Source organism: Herpailurus yagouaroundi, unplaced genomic scaffold (genome assembly GCF_014898765.1).
Source record: "Herpailurus yagouaroundi ecotype Mexico unplaced genomic scaffold, PumYag 140, whole genome shotgun sequence".
Classification (NCBI taxonomy): domain Eukaryota; kingdom Metazoa; phylum Chordata; class Mammalia; order Carnivora; family Felidae; genus Herpailurus; species Herpailurus yagouaroundi.
Genome location: NW_024412395.1, coordinates 28243863 through 28260983, shown reverse-complemented (window position 1 = coordinate 28260983; position 17121 = coordinate 28243863). Strand labels below are relative to the sequence as shown.

The following is a 17121-nucleotide window of genomic DNA, read 5'->3' as shown; positions in this document are numbered from 1 at the left end:
GGTTGAGTACGTTTGCCCTAAAGCCAAATAGCTCCTAAATCGTGAAGTTCATATTAGCACCCAGATTAATTGTTTTAATTCTATTCCCCGTCTTCCACCCCACATCTCTATCTATTGTTGAGGTTTCAGTTTTGTGATGTCCGCAGACTACTTAGAGGACAAAGCAAGCAGCCCATCATCAAGGGAGTGGTGCTCGAGCTGGAATTAGAACACCCAGGTTCTAGACAACTTTTTCTACTAATTATTTACCCCACCCTCACCCCACTCCCACCAAGACGCAAGCAAGGCCGCCTTCAACAGCCAGACCAACCTGGTGCTTTATGCCTCCTTCCTGTACTTCCAGGACGACTTGGCCTTTGAAGCGCTCTGTGGGTCCTTCCCTCACCAGCCCCGGTTGGAGAGGGAGGAGAGGGAACTCCTGGAGGAAGAAGACCAGGTGGCCGCGGTATCTGCGTGGCCGCATAGCCTCCGCAGAAACCAAGCTCCAGGACTGCCCGCTGAGAAGCACCACGAAAGCTTTGGCTTGCGCCTTCCAGCTGGAGAAGCTAGTGACCAGCTTCCTTTATCAGCAACAGCTGGCCACTGATGGGAACGACTCCCACCTGTGGCAGCTCCCGAAGGTCCCTCCCTCCACAAGCAGATCAAGTCCTTCAAAGAGTATGTAGCTCTCACCAAGCTGAGTTGGATGGGGTCCCTGCGCAGGATGGCAAGCCCAGCATGGTGCACAGCAGGAAGAACTTGTCCACCTTCCACGTAGCCACAGGGTGACTCCCCCCACCCCCCCCATCACCATGCTGGGCATGCATACCGCAACATTGCCCTTGAAAAACATTCACTTAAAATTTTCTTTCTTCCAAGTTTACCATTCCTTTCTAAAGGTATATGGTTGGGGCGCCTGGGTGGCGCAGTCGGTTAAGCATCCGACTTCAGCTCAGGTCACGATCTTGCGGTCCGTGAGTTCGAGCCTCGCGTCGGGCTCTGGGCTGATGGCTCAGAGCCTGGAGCCTGTTTCCGATTCTGTGTCTCCCTCTCTCTCTGCCCCTCCCCCGTTCATGCTCTGTCTCTCTCTGTCCCCCCAAAAAATAAACGTTAAAGGTATATGGTTCCTAAATTAAAAAAAAAAAAAAAAGAAAAAATGGAAGCAAGAGAGGTAATCTTTCCCTGCCTGCGATTCATTCATGAAAATGATAAACTCTGCTTTATCTTCCTCATAAGATTGTGTGAAGATCAAATTTCATAATGTATTTGCAATTAAATCTATTTGTTCATACCTACCTCATTGCAGAAAGAATGTAATAGTTTAGTATATAAAAAATAATTTAGAAATCTAAAAGTGCATTAGAGATTTAAAGTCTAATTTAGGCAGAGTGATTATAATTTGTATTATTTTAGTTTAAAAGTCTATGAATTAAATACAGAGATTAGATTAATTGTTAATATTTAAGACACTTAGAGTAAGTTTTAAAATAAAGAATATGGAATGACCCAGCTAGGGATATAATCCACTTTGGAACTAGTAAGAATGAGGGAAAATGTTACAAGTGCTTCCATATTCTGAAATAAGTGCACAATTCTGGTATGAGGAAAGGAACATCAGTAATGCAGCTGTTTCCCCAAAGGGGGGGCGGGGGGATATTTTGATTCAACCTTTCTCCTACCGACTTCCCTTCTTTCTTCTCTTCGATTTCTTTCCAAAAAGTTTTGAAATATCTGTCTTCTGAACTTCATATTTGTTCGACATTCTCATGTAATTTCTTTCACATCTACTAAGAGATATTCTAAATGGAATATAAATTTAAAGCATTTCTCCCAGTGACTCCAATAACCCGTACTTGCTAGGGAGTACATGAATGCATTACTTCTAGAAGCCCAGCCTTCATCTGGTTACGTTCACTTTCATTTAACTCAATTGAACCACAGAATATTGAAGCCAAAAGCTACCTTAAGACAACACCGCATCCCCACTCCCTCATTTCACAGATGAGGAAGAAAGGAACATAGACTAGCGGTTAAGATCACACAGCTACTTAGTAACCAGGCTTGTAATAGAAGTAAGGGATCTACCACTCCCATGACAGCTTTCTCTTGGCCATACCATGTTACTCCCTCTGGAGTCTGCACCTTTACCTGGGAAACTAAGAAACAGGTTAGAGCCAAATCAAAGGCCTCACTGTGAGGCAGAAGTTCCAGAAAAAAGTGCAGAAGGTACAGAAAAAAAAAAAAAAATTCGATGGAACCAGACAGTGTGCCGTGGAACCCTGAACTGATTTACTTAACACTGACGTGAAACGTGTGGCTTTACCTCAGTTAGCCCTAACTCAATTGTTATGAAGTGGGGACCAAAAATACCCATATTAGAAGGTTGATGGTGTAACAGACTATGGTCCACTCTGCCCACAGTATACTAGGGAAATAATATATCCTCACTCTGTTCCATCTTTATTCAAGTACTATCTGCCACCAATCAATATTTCCCTCCTTTGCATCTATAGAATTCAATTCTTGGAGGTTTCTTCTTGCCTCTGTGACTTTTCCTTTTGCACCCCCTATGATAGTTTTCCCTTCCCTTTCAGTCCTTCCCGGTCACCCTTCCCTTCTCCTCTAGGCTTTCACAAACTTCTTTTGGGGCGCCCACAATGAGTGGGGATTGCTTACAGGGAAAAGGCGATGCCAGCAGTACCCTCTCCCCCACCCCATATCACCTTCCTCTGTAGTTTGAGGACCCTTTCAACAGGGCTTCTAATATTCTTTTAGTAACCAAGAGCCATTATCCAGGCATCTGGAAAACGGCTAATGACATATACCCAACCTGCCTGAAAATGCCTCAACGGAGTGAATATTAAACTTCAGAGTTTTTATTCAATTCTTGTTTCATCCATTGTATGTGCAGTTTTAAAAAGCCTTCATTACGTACCTGTTGCCTCAGCAAAATATGTGACACTTGTCTGAATTCCACTTTGACCTTCCACCACTGTGGAAATACCAAGTTTGAAAGAACATGTAGAAAGAAAGAATATTCTTAAGAGATCCAGAGAATCATTCACTTGAAAATTTCTCCATTATTTTGCAACTCTAAGAGGTCGCCAACATCATTGCGAGATTTGGCTTGTACACCTGGAAAATATGAGACTTGAATATTTCATGTTGACACTCAGGCTTCTCTTCCCTTGGGGGTGGGGAGAGAGGCTGAAGTGCATGTGTTAATCTTATTGCTGGACTGTAACTCAGCATATGCCACAGGGGCTTCCTGATGGCCTCCTTCTTTCGATATTTACCCCCTACCTTTTCATGCAAAATGAGTTTATGTAGCTGTTCATATTATTGGAACAAAGTATTGCTCAGGGTCAGCTTTAGCCCCAGGTAAAGGAGGCAGATGTTTTATAGGTTTTTTTTTTTTTTTTTTAAGTCCAAAAGCCTCCTACAAAAAAAAAAAATTTTTTTGTAATAGCTCTCTTGAAATCCCCATATTAGTCACTTCTGTGGAATGAAGCAGTGAGAAAAAAATTATCTGATAAAATATACAAGCTATCTTGAAGACATGACACATAAAGCCCCTTTTACTTACTGATCAAACTAGATAGTCACTTAGAAGAACTGAAGAGAAGAAAAATGTGATAAGAAAGAGGAGGAAAAACAAGGCTTGGAGCATGTCCAAACTTAGAAAGGCAACAATATCTAAACAGTTGAAGGGGATGACAGAAAGGAGATACCCCCAGATATACACGTCCTGATTTGAAAATGATTGCTTAGGACCAACCCTGATGCTGTATATTTCTACTTCCATCTGTCCGTCCATCCATCCAGCCAGCCAGCCAGCCATCCATTTAACAAATGTTTATGGAGTAACTTTGAGTGAAACACTGTGATGTTACATTAAGAACACAGAGATGAAAAGTGTCTCAAGGCATTACTCTTAAAAACATACAAAGGAATAAAAGTGTCTAAGTAAAATTTACATATCAGAGTCCTAGATGCTGTAATACATATCAACTGATGGGGCTATAATAAGAATGAAATTTCTTATCTTGTGACGGACACTGTTCTACAGATGAAGTATTCATTTACTCCTTCCAATAATGCTTTCAGGTAGATACTATTATTAAGTCCATTTTACAGATAAGAAAATGGTGATAGACCTTAAGTAACTTGCCCAAATCCTATGGATAAAAGGAGACAGGATTAGGATTTTGAACCCCGGTTCTCAAACTCCAAAAGACATTTTCTATATCTCTTAGCTCTCAAGAGTACCCAGGGTCAGAGCACAACTAAATAAAATCTTACAGAACTAAATATGAGAAATATTGCCCAGATTCTTCACGGTCTTCTCTACTTGAATTTTCAGCGAGTCAGGAAGGAAATAATATTTCTTCACCTAAAATTGGGAAGAATGTATGGTTATTATAGTCATTGCTTCATTCCCTGCTGCCACAGTATCATGAACATGACTGCTTGCTAGCTTAAACATCAAGGTTATTCATTGTCAAGCTGTATCCTCATGGATGAAAAGGGTGGGTAGGACACCTTTGAGCTATTACGATTTGGTCATTTTCATTATGAGTAGAGATAAGCGCTTAGACATTTCTTAGGCTCACAAAAGAGATAGATGATAAAAAAATAGTTTAGGGAGGCCAGTGAAATTTGTGAGCAAGACCACTTTTGTCAGGGTATGGGGAGGAGACCTAGGAGACTGAGGCATCTAATTTGATACACTTATAAGCCACAAACATGTCTGAATGACCAAGAGCCAGCCATCACCACAAAATAACCAGGATAGGTCCGGAGTCAGCAGGGAAGAGCTGGGAAGAGGGCCAGGCCAATAATGAAAGGGGGCATTAAGGTACACATTAAACTCTCCAAAGGGGGAAAAAATAAGCAAAATTTCCAAGACATCCCTAACGAAAAGTTGAAGTATTAACATTTTTGCTACTTTAGCTAAAGTAGCAAAAATGGCAAATTTGCTGGTTTCACTAAGTACATTATATTGCCCCCCCCCCTTTCTTTTTCCTTGAAGTGGGGAGGTGGAAAAGCTTCACTGAGCAACAGTGAAGATGTAAGAGACTTTTCAGAAGTGGTGCATCAACCAATTACTTGGAGTTTGAAGGGAGCAGTTTATTTTTCTGGCACTGAGAAATCGGCATATTTGGAGCTGGCATCCAATGGCTTAGTCCCGCTCCCCGAGCGATTTGGGATTCCAGATGGGAGAGAAGCTGTCTTCTTTCAAGGAGTAAAGCTGCCACTGGAACCCAGGGCACTTGATTGAAATTTCAGACATCTGATTTTGTCAGAGTTCGGATCCCTTTCCTTTGAAATGCCCTGCCTTAATAACCGCTTTAACCCATTGCCAATCTCGCCCGGCAAGCATGCCTCCCTATGATTGGGAAAATTAATGAACAGGCACTGGCTAATATAATTAAACCCAAGCACTCCTGATTCCAGTATTGAGAAAAAGCCATCGCCCTGATTTTCTCTTGACAACACACAAGTCTTGCCATCCCCGAACTGTTTAATTATTGAAATGAACTGTAACAGGACACCGGATAGGGGCAGAGGTCGCGGAACAGTACTGGAAGTCAGAAATCAGGCAGGGGCTGACACAGAGCCAGCCAGCGCCTCCGGCTGCAGCCTCAAACCCACACGCTTTTTCTCAGGCAGCCAGCCTCTGATAGGTAGGGTGATAGCGGGACTCACTTGTTAGGATTCCAAAGGTCCAACGGTGCTTGCTTGTTTTAAGACAAGCCAAAATATGCTCGGTGACCACCAGGACACTGCGATTCCCATGCCCTGCCACATTCCTCCTCTCCAATCCCAGGCGGTTTTTTTTTGTCTCCCTACGTGCAGTCCAGGATGTAGACAAAATGAATTCCAAGTGACCTATGTGGGGGTGGATTTTTTTTAGAAACAAACAGCAAATTAAGAGGGGGGAAAAATCCTGTTCTCACTTTTTTTTTTTTTTTTTTGGAAGGGAGTGTATATGTTTATTTTCTCAGAGACACTTTCTGGCAATGACAAGAGAACTCAGTTCTATTGAAAGTATCTTATTTTCCCCCAACTTGAACATACTAAATATCAGCCCCCTATTTTGTTTCACTTCCTTTTCTGCCTCCCAGGCCTAACTGAACCTATGACAATTACCTTCTTTAAAGAGAGATGCCCAATTTTCTTTTTTTTTGTTTAATTTTTTAAACATGTATTAATTTTTGAGAGACAGAGAGAGACAGAGAGTGAGTGGGGGAAGGACAGAGTGAGAGGGAGCCACAGTAATGCAAAGCAAGCTCCAGGCTCTGAGCTGTCAGCACAGAGCCCGATGTGGGGCTCGAACCCAGGACCGCGAGGTCATGACCTGAGCCGAAGTCGGACGCCCAACCAACTGAGCCCCCCAGGCACTCTGAGGTGTCCAATCTTCTATGATTCTACAATAGCAGCATTTCCTGGAAAGGTAGGGATTTTTTTTTTCTAATATGTCATAGTAATATTTAAAGTATTACCAAAGATGATTGGGGGAAAATAGCTGGAAAAGCTTGCTGGCAATATTAGATCTAGGCAAATCAGAGTAAAGGTGTAATTTTCAAATATGTTAGTATTTAATATTCAAGATTATTACTTAACAGTCGAGAAAAGTTATAAAAATAAGTGTATTCAATGGTTTGATAAAAAGATAATGTTTAAATATTTTGTATGCTCTGAATTACAAATAGAACTTCTCTTTTATTTTTTATTTTTTATTTAAAAAAATTTTTTTAACGTTTATTTATTTTTGAGACAGAGAGAGACAGAGCATGAACAGGGGAGGGGCAGAGAGAGAGGGAGACACAGAATCCAAAGCAGGCTCCAGGCTCTGAGCTGTCAGCACAGAGCCCGACGCAGGGCTTGAACTCACGGACCGTGAGATCATGACCTGAGCCGAAGTCGGATGCTTAACTGACCAAGCCACCCAGGCGCCCCTAGAACTTCTCTTTTAAAGAAAAAAAAAGTATCAGAAGTAACAGGGTTTTCTGTAGCACCAGACATGGCCTGACATAAACCTGCCCTCAATCTTTGTATCCTACACCATTCTCTTGGCTGTCATTCCTCCCTCACTCCATGTCTAGTGCCAATGGAACCTGTTATTTCTCTCACCTTATTAAAACTCGTTCTAAGGCTAAGCAATGATAAAGCCTTAAAGGGGCTTACTAATCTTTTAATTATAGAACTTGGATATGTGGTCTCTTTTTAGGACCAGCAAAGGTAACGGGAGGACAAGATATTACTGGATCTGCATACCATTTTTAGCCAAACGGAACACATAAGCAATTAATGATTGCACTGGGACAAGAAGCTTGAGGAGAACTATCCCAGGTAAAAGGGACGTCTTCTGTATTTATCTAAATATTGGATAGTGAAGAAAGTCATGTTTAGAAATACATTAGATGGCTGTATCCTGTTATTTTCCTAACCAAACTAACTGCCCCCTTTCTGTTTTATTACTGCCCCCATCCCTTAAGCTGAACTCCCAGATCAACACTGCCAGCTTTCAGGGTCTCAACTCAACCTTTGCCATCTCTGGACAGTCTCCAGTCTTTCTGGATAGATTTGCTGGGAACAGGTGAGACTTTGGTGTTTCCAGGCCAGCCTCCCAGAGTAAGAACTCTCTGCCATCACTCAGATCCTCTGTCCCCATCTAGCTGCCTGGGAGCTAAGAGTCCCCATGTGATCAAATCTTCATAGATTATGCATGGTCCCGTGGGTGAAACAATAAGGACACGTGAAATGCAGTAGGACTGTCACAAGCTGAGTAGTACAAGAATTTAATACCATTGGAAGAAGTCTTATTCAACATAGTATGACAGTGCCTAGAGAAGAAACTGGGCACAGTCATAGTGAATTTAGTTCTAGCTGTCTCCAGATACAAATATGATAACAAAAACATCCCTAGCAGTTCCTTTCGATAAGTTTGGTGAAAAGGTAAAGAATGGCTAGCGGTGATTTCCAAACTTTAGTGTTTGTAAGAATCAATGGGACCATTTGAAAGAGTTCCTGGGTTCCATCCTTTAGCAAAATTGATTAGATGCCCAAGAATCAGTATGTACAATAAGCACATCAGGTGATTTGGACGTCAGGGGTCCATGGAGCCAAAAGCACTGGAAAAAGTCTTCATTGTTTCTCAACTATTCTCTTGCCAACACACAAAATACCCTGGGCCTGTAAGTAGCTGCTTTTGTTTGCCTACAAGCCCTCCTGTATTAGGGAGGATGCACAGACCTACCTAAGGCTGGAAAAGAGACTTCCGCACTCCTATGCAACTGGTATAGTGTCCATCTGGGAAAAGGGACCACTTTTGGCCCAGACTTGAAATGAAGGACTCAGATCAATCTCCAGAGAAATAATGTTGAGTATAGCCTAAACCCCATTCAAGGAGAAACTGCTATTCCCTTTATGATTCTGCTTTGGCAAACAGAAGTTAGAATGCAGCCCAGCTGCCCCAGCCATGTACAGGAACAGACTACAGAAAATATGAATGGAAACTGCTGGTAGGGAGACATCTGAATTTTTCAAACAAGGTGAATTTCCCTCCTGCTTCCCTAATTTAACATTCCAAGATGAGAAGAAAGCTGGCAACTGAAAACTGTACTTAATCCATTCTTTAAATAGCATTACAGTGTTTTTCATTTCTCTCCACACTGCATTTTGTTGTTTTTGTCTCAGAGGCTTTAACACAGGGCCAGGACTTGCACTGGGAGGCCTGCGGATTACAGGAAATAATGACCTGTATATATTTAGTTGTTCAAAGGAAATTAGAGTAGCCTGATTTTTATTATTCCCCATTGCCCTCCGTTCTCTGGTGTAATAACTTGCCCTGTTCTCTAATTTACTTTTACATCATCAGAAATGTATACCATTTAGTCCGGATTCTCCCATGACCAATCAGGACCTGCTTCTAGCTAGGTTAACAAAACCTTCCATAGAATGGGACGCCTTCATAACACAGGCCAGCCAAAGACACCGAAGAGCTCATCCTTCTGGAAAGTATGTGACCTGGAGAAATTTACCCACTTCTTCCTTTCGGTAGCCAGTGACCACTATATGCCCCTGCTGTTGAATGTGACAGCTAACCTTTTTGGGACTGGTGTCGTTTTAGATTAACCTTCTCCTGTAAAAATGTGTAGACAATTTCCTTCTATTTAATCTTTTGTTTATCAGTGTATTTCCAGTGGTGCTGCCTCCCTGTGCCACCTGTCCCTCTCACCCCATCTCTTATGAGCAATCTCGTATATTCTATTTAACATTGATATCCAAAACCTAAAATTCATCTGCTTGTAGTTTTTAATTTAGAGGAAAAAGCTTATATATTTGAGTTTTCTTTAAGAATCATAATTAGATGTTTAAATTATGATTTCGTTGAGATTTTCTAGTTCCATAGCACATGTCATCTGAATTTGCCTGCCTACTGGGATGGGGAGGGAGGGGCACAGCTGAAAATACAGCTGTATTGGAGACGAACATCATAATACCTTCAGAACATTTGAAAAAGTTCCTGGGCTAGTTTTTCTTTTCATTACAACTCTATATATGGTTTATAGACTCTTCAAAATGAAACTAACATTTGAAAGGTAGGCGAAACAGATTTTTGTTAGTTTCAGTGTGTTTTTGTGACAATTGATGAAGTTTTGTGGATTCTCTAAATTCCATTGCCATAGTGTGAGTTGTGTGTTCTTTCACTGGCAGGGTTTGGCAGGATAGAAATGAAGTAGTAAGTAGTTTTAATAATCACAACTTCTGAAATTCACTCCAACATGATCATATTTTAAGAGCTCAATAAATTTGGCCTTTATAAACTTTTCTTCATCCCTCCCCAAACATTTCTTTTCAGTCTGGGCAGTTGCCTCATTATTAAATAGGTTCTCTATTCCAAAACAAACTCAAGTCACTAGTATTCATTTTACTTTAATTGCCTTCAGCCTCATATATTATAAGATTAATTATTGGTTTCATTCAGTCCCCTCCCCGTCCCTTCTGAAACAGCAGCAATCTGCCTCATTCCTACTTAAAATTTCTGAAAAAAAGAATATTTTTCCTTATCATACTCTCTCAAATTTGGTGCCTCTGGATGTTCCTCACATCTTCCTAAATCTTAACTGAATCCTCTCAACTCTCCTAGTTTAACACAATTTTTAAAACAACTGCTACTTTATAGCAACTCTAACAACCAAACCATAGTTTTATTACTGGAGCTTAGGCAGTTTCTCTTACCAAGTCAGCTGCCTTGCTCTGAATCCTAATCCTAGGTGACATGGTAACTTGGCTGGGTCTGGATTCAGAGGTCACAGAAATGCTTTTGGAATACTCTGGCTCACTAACCCTCCAAGGACCTTTGAGCCTCAGGAAAATTTGGGATATGAATAGTTTATACCTCAGTGTGTATTTAAATCAGCTAATGTTTACCCTTTCCAGAGAGTTCACCAGGTGGTTGGCCACAGGGCTGGGGGCGAGGGAGGTGGATAGGGAATAATGTAGTGGAGTGAAAAAGAGAAATAGTGACTCTTTTCTCTGCGGTGACAAAAGATTCAATTGCCAAACTTCAATCAGAAAATATTTATTCCAATTGATTATATTTATTCCAAAATGATTTCATAGGGAATCATGAAAACAAATATGATAGCAGGATAGACAGATGATATATTGAAGCATTTATCTCAAGATAGAAATTTGGATTTTGCTCTATGTATTTTTCTCTCTCCCTTTTCTTGGAGGTTTATTTATGGATTTTCAATTTGATTCCATTTATCTGTGTTTGTCCTTACACCAGCACCAAGCTGTCTTGACTTCTACAGCTTTATAGTAAGTTTTTAAAATAGGATTGTGAGTCCTTCAACTTTCTTCTTCTTTTCCAAGATTATTTTGAACTATTCTGGGTCCTTTAAAGTAATTTTAGGACAGTTTGTCATGTTCTGCAGAAAAATCAACTCAGATTTTGATAAAGATTGTGTTGAATCTATAGGTCAATTTGGGAAATATTGCCATCATAAAAATATTAAACATTCTTATCTATAACATCAAACATCTTTCCATTAATTTATTTTTTTAAATATGAAATTTACTGTCAAATTGGTTTCCATACAACACCCAGTGCTCATCCCAAAAGGTGCCCTCCTCAATACCCATCACCCACCCTCCCCTCCCTCCCACCTCCCATCAACCCTCAGCTTATTCTCAGTTTTTGAGAATCTCTTATGTTTTGGCTCCCTCCCTCTCTAACCTTTTTGTTGTTTTTTTTTTCCTTCCCCTCCCCCATGGTCTTCTGTTAAGTTTCTCAGGATCCACCTAAGAGTGAAAACATATGGTATCTGTCTTTCTCTGTATGGCTTATTTCACTTAGCATAACACTCTCCGGTTCCATCCACGTTGCTACAAAAGGCCATTATTTCATTCTTTCTCATTGCCACATAGTATTCCATTGTTTATATAAACCAAAATTTCTTTATCTATTCATCAATTGATGGACATTTGGGCTCTTTCCATAATTTGGCTATTGTTGAAAGTGCTGCTATAAACATTGGGGTACAAGTGCCCCTATGCATCAGCACTCCTGTCTCCCTTGGGCGAATTCCTAGCAGTGCTATTGCTGAGTCATAGGGTAGATCTTTTTTAAATTTTTTGAGGAACTTCCACACTGTTTTCCACAGTGGCTGCCCCAGTTTGCGTTCCCACCAACAGTGCAAGAGGGTTCCCATTTCTCCACATCCTCTCCAGCATCTATAGTCTCCTGATTTGTTCATTTTAGCCACTCTGACTGGCATGAGGTGGTATCTCAAGTGTGATTTAGATTTGTATTTCCCTGATGAGGAGCGACGTTGAGCATATTTTCATGTGCCTGTTGGCCATCTGGATGTCTTCTTTAGAGAAGTGTCTATTCATGTTTTCTGCCCATTTCTTCACTGTATTATTTGTTTTTTGGGTGTGGAGTTTGGTGAGCTCTTTATAGATTTTGGATACTAGCCCTTTGTCCGATATGTCATTTGCAAATATATTTTCCCATTCCGTTGGTTGCCTTTTAGCTTTGTTGATTGTTTCCTTTGCAGTGCAGAAGATTTTTATCTTCATGAGGTCCCAATAGTTCATTTTTGCTTTTAATTCCCTTGCCTTTGGGGATGTGTCAAGTAAGAAATTGCTGCGGCTGAGGTCAGAGAGGTTTTTTCCTGCTTTCTCCTCTAAGATTTTGATGGTTTCCTGTCTCACATTCAGGTCCTTTATCCATTTTGTGGATGGTGTAAGAAAGTGGTCTAGTTTCAATCTTCTACATGTTGCTGTCCAGTTCTCCCAGCACCATTTGTTAAAGAGACTGTCGTTTTTCCATTGGAAATTCTTTCCTGCTTTGTCAAAGATTAGTTGGACATACTTTTGTGGGTCTAGTTCTGGGGTTTCTATTCTATTCCATTGGTCTATGTGTCTGTTTTTGTGCCAATACCATGCTGTCTTGATGATGACAGCTTTGTAGTAGAGGCTAAAGTCTGGGATTGTGATGCCTCCTGCTTTGGTCTTCTTCTTCAAAATTACTTTGGCTATTTGGGGCCTTTTGTGGTTCCATACAAATTTTAGGATTGCTTGTTCTAGCTTCGAGAAGAATGCTGGTGCAATTTTTATTGGAATTGCACTGAATGTGTAGATAGCTTTGGGTAGTATTGACATTTTAACAGTATTTATTCTTCAAGTTTTCACTTTTTGCAGATGACATGATATTATACATGGAAAACCCAATAGACTCCACCAAAAGTCTGCTAGAACTGATACATGAATTCAGCAAAGTCGCAGGATACAAAATCAATGTACAGAAATCAGTTGCATTCTTATACACTAATAATGAAGCAACAGAAAGACAAAGAAACTGATCCCATTCACAATTGCACCAAGAAGCATAAAATACCTAGGAATAAACCTAACCAAAGATGTAAAACATCTGTATGCTGAAAACTATAGAAAGCTTATGAAGGAAATTGAAGAAATCATAAAGAAATGGAAAAACATATTTCCATTAATTTAAATCATCTTTGGGGAGCCTAGGTGGCTCAGTCACTTGAGTGTTCAACTCTTAGATTTGGCTCAGGCCATGATCTCACAGTCTGTGGGATTGAGCCCTACATTCGGCTCCACAGTGTCAAAGGAGCCTGTTTGGGATTTTCTCTTCCTGTCTCTGCTCCCCCCCCTCCCCTCGCTCACACACACACTCTCTCTCTCTCTCAAGATAAGCAAAGTTGAAAAACATCATCTTTAATTTCTTTCAACATTTTTTTTTAGTTTTAAGAGTATAAATTTTGTACTTTATTTGATAAATTTATCCCTAAGTATTATTTTTCATTAAATTGTTTTCTTAGTTTTGTTTTCAGATTGTTCATTGTTAGCGTATAGAAATATAATTGAATTTTGTATTTTGATCTTGTACGCTGTACCTTGCTGAACTCTTCATTTGCTCTAAAGTTTTAATGGATTATTCAGGATTTTCTATATATATGACCATGGCTGCTGCAAATATAGTTTTAATTTTTCTTTTCCAATCAGGTTGTCTTTTATTTCTTTTTCTTGCCCAATTTCCCTGGCTAGAACCTCCAGTAAAATGTTTAATATCAGTCGCAAGAGTAACATCTTTGTTTTCATATTAGGAGGAAAGCATTCAGTCTTTCATCATTAAAAATGATGTTAGCTAATAGGTTTTTTCATAGATGTCCTTTATCAAGTTGAGGAAGATCCCTTCAATTCCCAGTTTATTTAGTGTTATTATCATGACAAAATGTTGGATTTTGTCAAATCCTTTTTCTGCATCTGTTGAGATGATCGTGTAGTTTTGTCCTTTATTCTGTTGACATTGTGTATTCTATTACTTTAATTGCAGAAATACAACCATCCTTGTATTCCTGGGATAACTCTCACTTTTTCATGGTATACCCTTTCTTTTTTTTTAATTTATTTTTTAATGTTAGAGAGAGAGAGAGAGAGCTCAAGCGGGGCAGGTGTCAGAAAGAGAGAGAGAGACACAGAATCTGAAGCAGTTCCCAGATTCTGAGCTGTCAGCACAGAACCCGATGCAGGGCTTGAACTCACAAACCATGAGATCATGACCTGAGCCACAGTCAGACGCTTAGCCGACTGAGCTACCCAGGCACCCAACACCAAATCTTACAAATGGTACACTTCATTAATGAAGCCATCTGGGTTTGGGTTTTGCTTTGTAGGAGGGCTTTGAGTTACTGAATCAAAGTCTTCACTCATTTATATGTTGCCCTCAGCTGTATTTTTGCAGTTTGAAACATGGAGGCATTTTTTTCTTATTTGTAAAAACCAAACCTCATTGAAAAAATATCTTTGGCCTCATGATAACAAAGGAGAATGAGGATAATTTCTCCAAATGCAGTAGTAAATAAGGAAGAAGGAGAGACTTCCCTGAACTGGGGGGAGTAGGTGTACCAGGCACAATTTGTGGCATAGTCCTATGGAGGGGTCAACACATTATAGCAGGGATGTGACCAACTAAAGATACTGGACATGAAGTTTGGACTCCCACAATCTCCAGCTTTCTCCCACCTCTAGAAACCCTGGGATCTGCAGAGTCACGAGACCCACAGGTACCTGTATAAGCTGATACAAACGGAACCTCAGTAAAATGGAATATGGATTTATGACTGATTCCTGGAGGAACTCCCTGACATTTTAATGTTAGCTAGAACCCATGGTAGAATAGGGGCTTCATGGATTTAAATCAATTTAAAGAAAATTAAGATAAACATCTTAATTTGTTGACTAAAATTTGTAAGATGTTGTTAACATTCTACGTGTTCATGATTCTCCACAATAGACTAGCCCCACCTGACCAGTCCTTTAGCAGAGCTGAATTATCTAGAAATTCTTCTAGGATGTTAGTCCCTTTCAGTATAATATAGAGATTATGCTCCCTGATTCTGGAGCCAGAGTGCCTGGAATTAATGCCTGGTTCAGCTACTTAGTAGTTATGGGACCTCAGGCAATTTACTTAGTTTTTCTGTATCTCAGTTTCTAATTTTTAAAATAGGGATGACATATAATACCTAATGTAGTACCTACCATGAATGACAGTCATCATTTATTCCTTGTCTACCAAGATAAATGATATTGTTACCAAAAATAACTTGCTGAAGAACTAAATTCTATATGATGTGTAATTTTTATTGAAATGACCAAATATCTTCCTTCTTCACTACTCGTGCCACTGATATGGCATCTCCGTCCTTGCTGTCACCCATTTTCAACCTATTAGTTATCCTTTATTTTTCCTTTACCGCATTTTTTAAGACTTAGAGACTCTTTTTTTTTTTTTTTACCTTATGTTTCATATTCTCTCTTTGTCTCCAAGCCCTCCTGGTTTTCACACAAATTATTGAGAAATCTACCTCCAATGTTGCCTTTCTTTTTTCAGTGAATGAGTCCTGAGTGCCTGTATATGTCAAGCTTGGCACTGGTCTTTTAAATGCAGTATTTGGGGCAGCTGGGTGGCTCAGTCAGTTAAGCATTTGACTTCAGCTCAGGTCATAATCTCAGAGTTGGTGGGTTCAAGTCCTACTGTCAGAGCCTGCTCCAGATTCTGTGTCTCCCTCTCTGTCTCTCTTTCTCTTGTGCTCCCTCTTGCTCAAAAATAAATAAATAAACATTTTAAAAATAATAAATAAATCCAGGATGTCAAATCCATATCAGAGCCCTGCAGGAAAAGTACTGCCATACCCATTTTACAAATGAGGAAATGGGTGAGGAAAGATTTGGTGACCTTCCACCCCAGTTCACTCAGCTAATACATGACCGGTCTAGCACACAAATTTGGTCTGAGTCTCTAGTCCACACTGCTGCTTATCTTTCAAGCTGATGCCAAAGTAATTTTGGTGTAGTGCAGCTTTGATTATAACACACTCAGCTCAATGGGTCCTTATTGCCCATAAAATAAAGCCTAAACTCTTAGCTTTAAAATTCAAAGCCTGCTATAATCTGGCCCAAATCTCCATTTCCAGCCTCTCTTCTCATTGATCCTTCGCACACCCACTACACTCCAACCAAAACATATCACTTTTCATTTGCAAGTATGTTATGTGCTTCCCTGCAAGGATGCCTTTGCACATAACTGTCCCTTGTACTAGGATATTCTACCCAGTGCCACCCCTGCCATAAGGGCCTTAAATCTCAGATGGGATGTAAAGTCCCCTGCTCTCTTCTCCCACAGGAGTTTGCATTGATCTGCTTCATGCAAAATGAATGCCAGTGCTGCTGGGTTGGTGAATACATAAAGGAGCTGGAAGGATTCACATGGCCTTTTGCATTACCCACATAAGAAGCAGCCCTGACAGGGGGCCCATCAGGGTAAAGAAGTGTCTTGCTACTTTTCTGCCCAATCATCCCATCATTTCAGTAAGTCTAGGTGAGGACACCTAGCCTATGGGTACCACCAGTGCAGCCACATGGGCATCTGGGTCAATCTTGCCTATTTCACAGGCTTATATTAAGATGATGGGAGTCAAGGGCCTTAAACAGATCATGGAAATTGCTATATTAATGTCAACTGCATGGCCAAGTGATTAGAAAAATACTATAGTGTCTTTCTCAGGGGCCCAAGAGGTTATATGGCCCATGAATTTGTTATGGACACAAGGAACTTAACAAAGCCTGTAAATATTGACTGTGGATGTGGCCAAAATGCTCCGAGATTATGCTTCTATAACCTGACAGTAGAATTCCTCTCTCCCAATTCTATCTTCCAACTCGTGGCTGAGTGGTGGATGACTCAGGAGAAGAGTTCATTTCTTAGATGCATTGCCTACATTATACACCTGACTAGTAGCATTTGTGGAAGGGAGAGGGAGAAGGGGCTAGGAGAGAAGTTGATGATTAAAGTTACACCCCAAATTTCCAGGTCATATTCTATCTCCAGCCTTAACATTCTTTTCATGTTTGATAGAATGATTTCCACACTTGCTCAAAGGGTAGGATTATTCAGGTACCTGACCTATAGTAGGCACTCAGAACACATATGTTTAATGAAAGAAAGAAAGAGAAAGAAAGAAAGAAAGAAAGAAAGAAAGAAAGAAAGAAGAAAGAAAGAAAGAAAGAAAGAAAGAAAGAAAGAAAGAAAGAAAG

The 17121-nt window shown here is 40.2% G+C and overlaps 1 long non-coding RNA gene across 1 annotated transcript in view; it reads right to left on the bottom strand.

Moving 5' to 3' along the window:
• Nucleotides 1-2893: 2893 nt before the first annotated feature.
• LOC121030527 (uncharacterized) overlaps nt 2894-17121 on the bottom strand; it is a 20112-nt gene continuing 5884 nt past the window's right edge. The window contains exons 2-3 of the long non-coding RNA XR_005790277.1: nt 5689-5871; nt 2894-4372 (exon numbers count right to left, since the gene is read on the bottom strand). This is a non-coding gene — a long non-coding RNA (uncharacterized LOC121030527). The remainder of the gene's footprint in view (nt 4373-5688; nt 5872-17121) is intronic.